We start from the raw sequence: 12627 nt of genomic DNA on the forward strand, positions 1-12627 counted from the left end.
AATGATCTCTAATGGTCCATCTCGACTATCTAATAAAAATTACAATGGGAGACAAAATCACTATGTCCCCCCTCCTGCCTGTCCTCCAAACGTCTGCTTCATACCGTGAAGTATTATATTTCCACTAGGATAAATAAAGAACTAAGAGTTGTGAAACTCAGTCTTTGCATCCTCCATCCAATTTGTCTGTAGAAAGTATTGTTAATCCGGTACCACCTGTTTTCATCTGTACCCAACGTTTAAATTGGAGCGTCTTCAAATGCGAATTCTGGAACTAGATCTATCCACTACTGATCCGTGATAAATTTGCCGATATTGAAAATCAATCAGTAATTCCATTTATCAATAGTCAACTATAACTTTAATTCAACAAAAGTTAACAAATTACGACCTTTCCATACATACCATGCACCTCATCTTTATAAAGGTGTTTGGTCTCACCATCTTGTCTTTGACACACCCTGCTTCTTTAAAACAAGTTAATGACAATCCGACTTCTTTGTCTAACTTCAAAAGAATATGAAATCCTTTCATCCTCTATATAAGTTATCAATTTCCTAGTAACAGCTAATTGTTGCAAATTTTGACTAAAAAAATAATTCCATATTATTTATGGAAATGAAGAGACTTAGTTTCCTCCTCCATGTGCAACACCGGCAAATTCCTCCCAATGACACACCCTCTTGAATAAATTCTTGATTAAGAATTTACTGATGAATATTTATTCAGTCTCCTATCCTCACTCGGTGTCATTCCAATAAGTACTTAATCCAGTACTAAATCCTCCTTCTGACTTGGTAACAACTTCTGAAATTTTCAAGAAGATGTTCAGCAAATCCAGTACCTCTAATATATTATCATGGCGTTTTAGTGATCTTTATTTACCACTACCTCACGCATACCGAAACATTAACAATCACCAATATCATGGCGTTATAATATGATACGAATCCATACCTAACGTAAAGTATATCAAATTAATCGTTCTAGATTGTTTGACTCGTAGTGATGGTTTAATTATCCCATCCCAAAACACACCATAATGACACATGTCCAGGTCCAATAGATTGGTTAGATTTATGTGTATCTACCAAATCCTATGACCGTATGCTCACAAATTTAACGTAAATAGCGCTATGACTCCATGTTATTAAAACAATAATTGGTTGATCACACACTTATGTCCCCAACTAAACCACATACCAGATCCCGAGTAATTAACAAAAAAAATAAAATAAAACACGTATGATAAACACAATAGAACACAATATACTCCTACTTAGGACATCGTTCTTTCTAGAAAAGAAAGTCTCCTTTGAAATCAACCTTACTAGATTGTTTCAAAATTTCCTTTTATAGTTTCGTAAATAATCATTCAACCTCGAAACATATCCTTTAAAATATCGCTTAAAAGCACAAATATTTTCCTAAGCAAATACCAAGGGCTTAACCCTCATCCTCCTTATATGCGGAATGTAAACTGTCTTACTTGACTTTATAAATCAAATTAGAACGTCACAACATAATACCAATACCTTTTTGTATGTGATTTAAAAATTATGTATTTCGTTCTGATAAGAACACATCCGATCCCCAAACTCCTGAACAATACTTCTTATATACCTCTTTTAGAGATGATAAGAAAGATTTAATTATTTGTAGATTGATCAACCACAATTCTACTAATAACATTCGCTATACTACTAGCAATTTAGATCACCTCGCGCAATCATCCCTCTTCAAGATTTAGTACCCTCTCTATTGGATACACATAAATCTCCTCCATTAGGATCCTCTTCGGCTCCTGCTCCTTGCTTGTCTCCTTTTTGAGATCAACTGAAGTCGTGTTGGTCCCGATATGCGGTGACCTATCACGTATACCTAAATCCTTCCTTGGCTTATACTTTTAAAGTAACGCCAAACGAACCTAAACCGTCAATCCTTAACTCTGCCTTCTGGCAACGAAATCGATAACATACTCCTCTACTCCTTTGGGTCTTTATTGCTTTCGCCTTGAACCCATCCTTTTTCTAGTGCCAACCATTCTATGACTACAGAATATAATTGACATCAGCTCCTCCTAACAAACCGTAAATAAAGTACAACAAATCCTAATATGGGCTCTAAGTTTTAAGAGACGCAACGCGGAAGTCACATAACAAAAGACACTCCTAAGGACACTTGAACCTGGAGTGCTCTGATACCAACTGTGATACCCCCGAATTTCCGAATGCGGGTTGGCCAGGCCTACGCCCGAATACTCGAGGATATCAAAACAAATTGATAATAAACGAACACAGAGTACAAAAGAATAAAGAAGAATAAATAAAATGCTGACAAGAAACTAAAATGATAATCTAATAATAAACCTCATAATATATTTCCATTAATTAATAAACTTTTCTGATACAACTGATCCTCCAAAATACAACTCGGGAATCCATACTGTGTGGACCCCGAGAAAATCCAAACTAAACAAATGACAGTAATCTAAAACAGGAAACTGAATCATAAAGGAACTCCTATGTAGCATCGGAAGAATGAAGTAGACTGATCCCCGCTCAGCACGAACAACCTCTACTCGTGACGAACACCTGAAAAATAATGGTGGGTCAGGCCCACAAACAAGTTCTACTCTACTACAGTCCAAGCAGAGATCTGATACACGTATACATCCTAGTCAATCCAACAATAACTAGTAGTCCGTATATATATATATACACATACTAAAGGAACCTCACTAGACTATAGGGTTGTCTCAACTTGAATAGTAGGCAACATGCAAAACGCACATATAGTGGGCATGAGTACCTAGACCTACCCGGGTACACAACTACACTATATCTAGTTACACATCCCTGGCGATATACGCGCCCTAACCATTGATCCTGAGACTCGAGCTCATATCATGGCACCATACTTATATATATATAATCTAGTAACCATCATATCCAGTATAAATTAATCCTCCATAAGTCATTCAACTTGTTCAGCTGATCTGACTTGAATATAAGTAGGACTTAACATTTTAGTTAATCCATTCCCTTATATAATAAATTAATCATCTATAAGTCATTCAACTTGTTCAGCTGACCTGACTTAAATATAAGTAGGACTTAACATTTTAGTTAATCAATTCCCTTATATAAAATAGGTAGGACTTAACTAATAAGTTAATCCATCCCTAGAATGCCACCGTCCCATACCGGTGTATTAAACCACACAATCCAACAATTGATGTAACAATTAAGGAAATACATCAAACATTTCATAAATAACTATGATAAATATGATACCAAGTTATCACATAATATGAATGACTTATTATTTCTTTAAACTTCCTATATCATATGTCCTACACAAACTGAATCTTATACATGATGATATTTTATTATACCGTTAAATAAGGATTCTCCATATCCAATTCATCCTACACATTTAATCTCAATTGCTAAAATATTTTAAAAGATTAAATCTATTCGTTTGTTTAAAACATTCAAATAGCAAGCATCATTATGATTGAGTCTATTTAAATTTATTAAAATCCAAACCTAATCCCTATTTAATGTTCAGGAATCTTAGGCATGTTTCTACGTTCTATCATTCCACAGATATGAAAAATACATAATTTAAACATGTAAAAATTCACATAAGAAATCAAATCAAAATCATGCATTTTATCAATTCATAATACAAGAACAGATATGAACCAATTTTATAAAAACCTATGTTTTAATCCAATTAAACATGCATAATTATTTAATTTTATGTGTTTAATAAATCTTGAAATTTCCTAGGCATATATAGAAACACGAATCAAAGGGAAAGAGATAGAAGAAGAACTTACCTTAAACTTTCGGATTGAAAGTTAAACTTCTTCTTCCTTGATCTTCTCTCTAAAGGGTTTTCTCCTCCTTCCTTCCTATTTCTCTTTCTCTCTTTAACTCTCTCTCTCTAGAATATATTACGTGATATATTTTCACTCCTTTTTCAACCTATAGTTGTGTATTTATAGGCTAAATAATAACCATATTCTTTTTCCCAATTCAAGTCAACTTAATAAAGAAAAAGAAAAAAAAAAATATATATATATATATATTAAAAATGTAACTTAAAATATGTTACGTATTGTAACGACCCACTCCACCACATGGTATGATATTGTCCGCTTTGGGCCTGAGCCCGCACGGTTTTGTTCTTGGGTTTCACCCCAAAAGGCCTCATACCAATTGGAGATGACACACTTACATATAAGCACTTCACCTTTCCTCTACCCAGGCGATGTGGGACTGTGCACCCGTAGCTCGCCAGTGTGGTAGCCTGACAGTGTCTCTCGCACCCGCCCACGGCACACCCGCCCACAAGGTCATCACAATCCTCCCCCCTTGGAGGCCCGACGTCCCCGTCGGCACACTTCCGGCTGGGTCAGGCTCTGATACCATTTGTAACGACCCACTCCACCACATGGTATGATATTGTCCGCTTTGAGCCTGAGCCCGCACGGTTTTGTTCTTGGGCTTCACCCCAAAAGGCCTCATACCAATTGGAGATGACATATAAGCACTTCACCTTTCCTCTACCCAGGCGATGTGGGACTGTGCACCCGTAGCTCGCCAGTGTGGTAGCCTGTAATACCCCTAATTTTAAAAGGATAGTCTCAGTATTTATTTATTTATTTGTATTGTATTTTTTTAATTGTTTAATTGATTATTTGACTAATTATTTATGTGTTTAATTGAATTAAATGTTACTTGATTAATTGGCTACTTATCTATGTATTATTTGTATTTTGTCTAAGTGTTATTTGTATTATTTGTTTAATTAGATTGTGTGCTTAAATGATATAATTGATTAATTGTAATTAATTGTAAATTAAATGATTAAATATTTTATTTTATTTTATTTTATGGTTATGGTTAGTGGTAATGGGCTAACTAATTGGGTCCCATAGACTACTTGGATAGGAGGTTGGATATGTATGGATAATTACCCATGGAGAGTTGTATATGTATATATATAGATATATATGTATATACATATATATAAAAAGGAAAGTAATTTATTAATATTATAGTAACTTTAGTATTAATAAATAATCTGATGTATATATTTTATATATTTATATAATAAGGATATACATATATTTTATACGTAACATGTTTTAAGTTACCTTTTTAATATTATGGTAACTTTAGTATAAATAAATAATCTGATGTATATATTTTATTTATTTAATGAGGATATAGATAGATTATATACGTAACATGTTTTAAGTTACCTTTTAATATTATGGTAACTTTAGTATTACTAAATAATCTAATGTATATATTTTATTTAATTAATAAGGATATACATAGATTATATACGTAACATATTTTAAGTTACCTTTTTAATATATTTTTTTATTATTATTTTTCTTTATTAAGTTGACATGGATTGGGAAAAGGAATATGGTTATTATTTAGCCTATAAATACACAACTATAGGTTGAAAAAGGAGTGAAAATATATCACGTAATATATTCTAGAGAGAGAGTTAGAGAGAGAAAGAGAAATAGGAAGGAAGGAGGAGAAAACCCTTTAGAGAGAAGATCAAGGAAGAAGAAGTTTAACTTTCAATCCGAAAGTTTAAGGCAAGTTCTTCTTCTATCTCTTTCCCTTTGATTCGTGTTTCTGTACATGCCTAGAAAATTCCAGGATTTATTAAACACATAAAATTAAATAATTATGCATGTTTAATTGGGTTAGAACATAGGTTTTATGAAATTGGTTTATATCTGTTCTTGTGTTATGAATTGATAAAATGCATGATTTTGATTTGATTTCTTATGTGAATTTTTACATGTTTAAATTATGTATTTTTCATATCTGTGGAATGATGGAACATAGAAATATACCTAGGATTCCTGAACATTAAATAGGGACTAGGTTTGGGTTTTCATAAATTTGAATAGACTCAATCATAATGATGCTTACTATTTGAATGTTTTAAACAAACGAATGGATTTAATCTTTTAAAATATTTTAGCAATTGAGATTAAATGTGTAGGATGAATTGGATATAGAGAATCATTATTTAACGGTATAATAAAATATCATTATGTATAAGATTCAGTTTGTGTAGGACATATGATATAGGAAGTTTAAAGAAATAATAAGTCATTCCTATTATGTGATAACTTGATATCATATTTATCATAGTTATTTATGGAATGTTTGATGTATTTCCTTAATTGTTACATCAATTGTTGGATTGTGTGGTTTAATGCACCGGTATGGGACGGTGGCATTCTAGGGATGGATTAACTTATCAGTTAAGTCCTACCTATTTTATATAAGGGAATGGATTAACTAAAATGTTAAGTCCTACTTATATTTAAATCAGGTCAGCTGAACAAGTTGAATGACTTATGGAGGATTAATTTATTATATAAGGGAATGGATTAACTAAAATGTTAAGTCCTACTTATATTCAAGTCAGGTCAGCTGAACAAGTTGAATGACTTATGGAGGATTGATTTATACTGGATAGGATGGTTACTAGATTTTATATATATAAATATGGTGCCATGATATGAGCTTGAGTCTCAGGATCAATGGTTAGGGCGCGTATATCGCCAGGGATGTGTAGCTAGATATAGTGTAGTTGTGTACCCTGGTAGGTCTGGGTACTCATGCCCACTATATGTGCGTTTTGCATGTTGCCTACTATTCAGGTTGAGACAACCCTATAGTCTAGTGAGGTTCCTTTAGTGTGTATATATATATATACGGACTATTAGTTACTGTTGGATTGACTAGGATGTATACGTGTATCGGATCTCTGCTTGGACTGTAGTAGAGTAGAACTTGTTTGTGGGCCTGACCCACCATTATTTTTCAGGTGTTCGTCACGAGTAGAGGTTGTTCGTGCTGAGCGGGGATCAGTCTACTTCATTCTTCCGATGCTACATAGGAGTTCCTTTATGATTCAGTTTCCTGTTTTAGATTACTGTCATTTGTTTAGTTTGGATTTTCTAGGGGTCCACACAGTATGGATTCCCGAGTTGTTTTTTGGAGGATCAGTTGTATCAGAAGAGTTTATTAATTAATGGAAATATATTATGAGGTTTATTATTAGATTATCATTTTCTTTTTTGTCAGCATTTTATTTATTCTTCTTTATTCTTTTGTACTCTGTGTTCGTTTATTATCAATTTGTTTTGATATCCTCGGGTATTCGGGCGTGGGCCTGGCCAACCCGCATTCGAAAATTCGGGGGTATCACAGTTGGTATCAGAGCACTCCAGGTTCAAGTGTCCTTAGAAGTGTCTTTTGTTATGTGACTTCCGCGTTACGTCTCTTAAAACTTAGAGCCCGTATTAGGATTCGTTGTACTCTATTTACGGTTTGTTGGGAAGGAGCTGATGTCAATTATATTCTGTAGTCATAGAATGGTTGGCACTAGGAAAAGGATGGGTTCAAGGCGAAAGCGGTAAAGACCCAAAGGAGTAAAGGAGTACGTTATCGATTTCGTTACCAGAAGGCAAAGTTAGGGATCGATGGTTTAGGTTCATTTGGCGTTACTTTAAAAGTATAAGCCAAGGAAGGATTTAGGTGTACGTGATAGGTCACCGCATATCGGGGCTAACACGACTTCAGTTGATCTCAAAAAGGAGACAAGCGAGGAGTAGGAGCTGAAGAGGATCCTAATGGAGGAGATTATGTGCATCTAATAGAGAGGATACTAAATCTTGAAGATGGAAGATCATGCGAGGTGATCTGAATTGCTAATAGTATAGCGAATGTTATAAGTAGAATTGGGATTGATCAATTTACAAATAATTAAGCTTTCTTATCATCTCTAAAAGTGGTATATAAGAAGTATTGTTCAGGAGTTTGGAGATCGGATGTGTTCTTATCAGAATGAAATACATAATTTTTAAATCACATACAAAAAGGCATTGGTATTATGTTGTGACGTTCTAATTCGATTTATAAAGTCAAGTAAGACAGTTTACATTCCGCATATAAGGAGGATGAGGGTTAAGCCCTTGGTATTTGTTTAGGAAAACATTTGTGCTTTTAAGCGATGTTTTAAAGGATATGTTTCGAGGTTGGATAATTATTTACGAAACTATTAAAGGAAATTTTGAAATAATATAGTAATGTTGATTTCAAAGGAGACTTTCTTTTCTAGAAAGAACGATGTCCTAAATAGGAGTATATTTTGTTTTATTGTGTTTATCATACGTGTTTTTATTTTTATTTTTTGTTAATTACTCGGGATTTGGTATGTGGTTTAGTTGGGGACACAAGTGTGTGATCAGCCAACTATTAATTTAATAACATAACATGGAGTAATAGCGCTATTTACGCTAGATTTGTGAGCGTACGGTCGTAGGATTTGGTAGATACACATAAATCTAGTCAATCTATTGGACCTGGATATGTGTCATTATGGTGTGTTTTGGGATGTGATAATTAAACCATCACTACGAGTCAAACAATCTAGAACGATTAATTTGATATACTTTACGTTATGTATGGATTTGTATCATATTACAACGCCATGATATTGGTGATTGTTAGTGTTTCGGTATACTTGAGGTAGTGGTAAATAAAGATCACTAAAACGCCATGATGATATATCAGAGGTGCTGGATTTGCTAAACATCTTCTTGAAAATTTCAGAAGTTGTTACCAAGTCAGAAGGAGGATTTAGTACTGGATTAAGTACTTATTAGAATGACACCGAGTGAGGATAGGAGACTGAATAAATATTCATCAGTCTATTCTTAATCAAGAATTTTATTCGTGAGGGCGTGTCATTAGGAGGAGTTGCCGGTGTTGCATATAGAGGAGGAAACTAAGTCTTATTCACTTGCATAAATAATATGAAAATTTTTTTTTTTTTAGGTCACAATTTGCAACAATTAGCTGTTGCTAGGAAATTGATAACTTATGTAGAGGATGGAAGGATTTCATATTCTTTTGAAGTTAGATAAAGAAGTCGGATTGTCATTAACTTGTCTTAAAAAAAGCAAGGTGTGTCAAAGACAAGATAATGAGACTAAATACTTATATAAAGATGAGGTGCATGGTATGTATGGAAAGGTCGTAGTTTGTTGACTTTTGTTGAGTTAAAGTCATAGTTAACTATTAATAAATTGAATTACCGATTGATTTTTAATATCGGCAAGTTTATCACGGATCAGTGGTGGATAGATTTAGTTACATAATTTGCTTTTGAAGATGCTCCAATTTAAACAATGGGTACAGACGAAAGCTGGTGGTACCGGACTAATGGTACTTTCTGTAGACAAATTTGATGGAGGATGCAAGGATTGAGTTTCACAACTCTTAGTTCTTTATTCACCCTAGTAGAAACATGATGCTTCACAGTATGAAGCAGATGTTTGGAGGACAGGTAGGAAGAGGAATATAGTGTTTTTTCTCTAAGTCTAATATTTATTAGATAGTCGAGATGGACCATTAGAGATCACTAGATCATTTACAGCTATTCCCTATATTGAAGTGGAAATGAGATAGCATTTTCCACGGATTTAGTTGAGGGATTGCTGATTTCGCACAAGGGTCATGATTCTGGATGGGATATTGGTTGACTGATAAGTTAGGTCAGCTTAGTTCTTGTCTATTTCGAACTGATAGGACTTTAGTTCGTACGAATAGAATGGATCATGAGACGGTTTAGATAGATAAAAGTGGTAATTCACACTTTATATCAAGTTTCGTCTGGTGGAAGCAATTATGGAAGTGGATGCTCTTAACAAATGATAGAATATTTTAATCTTTCGGTTAGTTGTTGAGTTATTAGATGCATTTATAGCAGGTGTAATAATAACACTTGTTATTACTACGGTAGTTGAGAAGGTCAACTTTGAATATTGGAGCTGACCTTGGAGACGGTGTTACCTTACTCAGATGGAGTTTAAGGTACTTGAGGAGGATTTCGTAATTTCTATAAATAATGATATGACGGTCGGGCAACTGAGATGGAAATTTATAATTTTCTTGGTACACCCAAATGGTTAGAAGGTACATCACGACATCAAATGTCGATTTTGGTGAACAGATACAGATAAGGATGCATATACAATTGCCCTAAGTGTAAAACCTGCTACAAAGGTGGAAAGTTGATCATCGGATATCGTAGGAATCTTTAGCCACTTCCTATAACAAATATGGAAGTTGAATTAAATAGGAGTGACGGTCGATGGGATGATTTGGAATTTCAATTTTCCATATGGAATCTGAGTGGTGGATTGAGAAAGATCGCTTGAGGACATAAATTTGAGTGATACTTATTTTAGAACTTCATAGTAGTTCTATAGTTCAGTGATGGTGGTGTTATAGCATGTGAATGTCCATATTAGTGGATGCAAAGTGCTATTTCGAAGGAGCTTTATGAAGATTTTGGAGCAACAGCTCTACTTCATATCTATAGACGGAGGAATTAATCGAGAGATTAAATTAGACCATAAAGGATATGTTTGAGGTGTATATCCTAGATTTTCATGGACAGTTGGAAGTGTTTACTTCACTTGTCGGAATTTTATCTGTGATATTGTTGGCACAAGGAGGTTAGTATGACAACTTTGGAGGTTTTGTATCTTTCACAATGCATACCTCTCATTTGTTGGTTGGAAATGGAAGTAAGGATTGCACAATCAGACCTCGACTTCATTTAAAAATACGTCGGAGAGAAATACTCCCCTTTATAATGGATTGCGCACAATTTGAAGGCAGCAGTGGGATGTTGTAAATAATCGACCTCATATACTAGATTTTTTATCAGGGAGTAGTTTGCTCGTTCTGTTTTCTATGTAGGAAGAAAGACGATTTTTGGAGAAAGGTCAATTTTATTTATTACATTGACTTTTAGAGGATTGTGTTTCGTAATTGAGGCAGTCGCCTCTGAATTAGCGTTACCTAATTATTAGCGTTGGGTGTATAAGAGTTTGTGCGTATATTCTATGGCACTTGGAGGTATGTAGATCATTCCCTTGTCAACATGGGAGGATTACGTTGTTATTTGATACAACCTACGCATCGTATGATTATTGTGTTTCTTAAAATATAGGAACCTTGTCTACCACTTGATATATTGGAGTTAAGTGGAGCCCTTATAGTGAGGTTGCGTCTACTTGGGAATAGGAAGATGTTTTTCGCTCACAGTTTCCAAACATAATGGAAGAATAATGGAAGGAAGTAAGGGCGAATTCCGAGGACGGAATTCCTTTTGTTAGGGGGGAAGAATGTAATACCCCTAATTTTAAAAGGATAGTCTCAGTATTTATTTATTTATTTGTATTGTATTTTTTTAATTGTTTAATTGATTATTTGACTAATTATTTATGTGTTTAATTGAATTAAATGTTACTTGATTAATTGGCTACTTATCTATGTATTATTTGTATTTTGTCTAAGTGTTATTTGTATTATTTGTTTAATTAGATTGTGTGCTTAAATGATATAATTGATTAATTGTAATTAATTGTAAATTAAATGATTAAATATTTTATTTTATTTTATTTTATGGTTATGGTTAGTGGTAATGGGCTAACTAATTGGGTCCCATAGACTACTTGGATAGGAGGTTGGATATGTATGGATAATTACCCATGGAGAGTTGTATATGTATATATATAGATATATATGTATATACATATATATAAAAAGGAAAGTAATTTATTAATATTATAGTAACTTTAGTATTAATAAATAATCTGATGTATATATTTTATATATTTATATAATAAGGATATACATATATTTTATACGTAACATGTTTTAAGTTACCTTTTTAATATTATGGTAACTTTAGTATAAATAAATAATCTGATGTATATATTTTATTTATTTAATGAGGATATAGATAGATTATATACGTAACATGTTTTAAGTTACCTTTTAATATTATGGTAACTTTAGTATTACTAAATAATCTAATGTATATATTTTATTTAATTAATAAGGATATACATAGATTATATACGTAACATATTTTAAGTTACCTTTTTAATATATTTTTTTATTATTATTTTTCTTTATTAAGTTGACATGGATTGGGAAAAGGAATATGGTTATTATTTAGCCTATAAATACACAACTATAGGTTGAAAAAGGAGTGAAAATATATCACGTAATATATTCTAGAGAGAGAGTTAGAGAGAGAAAGAGAAATAGGAAGGAAGGAGGAGAAAACCCTTTAGAGAGAAGATCAAGGAAGAAGAAGTTTAACTTTCAATCCGAAAGTTTAAGGCAAGTTCTTCTTCTATCTCTTTCCCTTTGATTCGTGTTTCTGTACATGCCTAGAAAATTCCAGGATTTATTAAACACATAAAATTAAATAATTATGCATGTTTAATTGGGTTAGAACATAGGTTTTATGAAATTGGTTTATATCTGTTCTTGTGTTATGAATTGATAAAATGCATGATTTTGATTTGATTTCTTATGTGAATTTTTACATGTTTAAATTATGTATTTTTCATATCTGTGGAATGATGGAACATAGAAATATACCTAGGATTCCTGAACATTAAATAGGGACTAGATTTGGGTTTTCATAAATTTGAATAGACTCAATCATAATGATGCTTACTATTTGAATGTTTTAAACAAA

The sequence above is a fragment of the Cornus florida genome, unplaced genomic scaffold (assembly GCF_030987335.1).
Source record: "Cornus florida cultivar Cherokee Brave unplaced genomic scaffold, ASM3098733v1 CherokeeBrave_3.0.0_Hap2_Chr11, whole genome shotgun sequence".
Lineage (NCBI taxonomy): Eukaryota > Viridiplantae > Streptophyta > Magnoliopsida > Cornales > Cornaceae > Cornus > Cornus florida.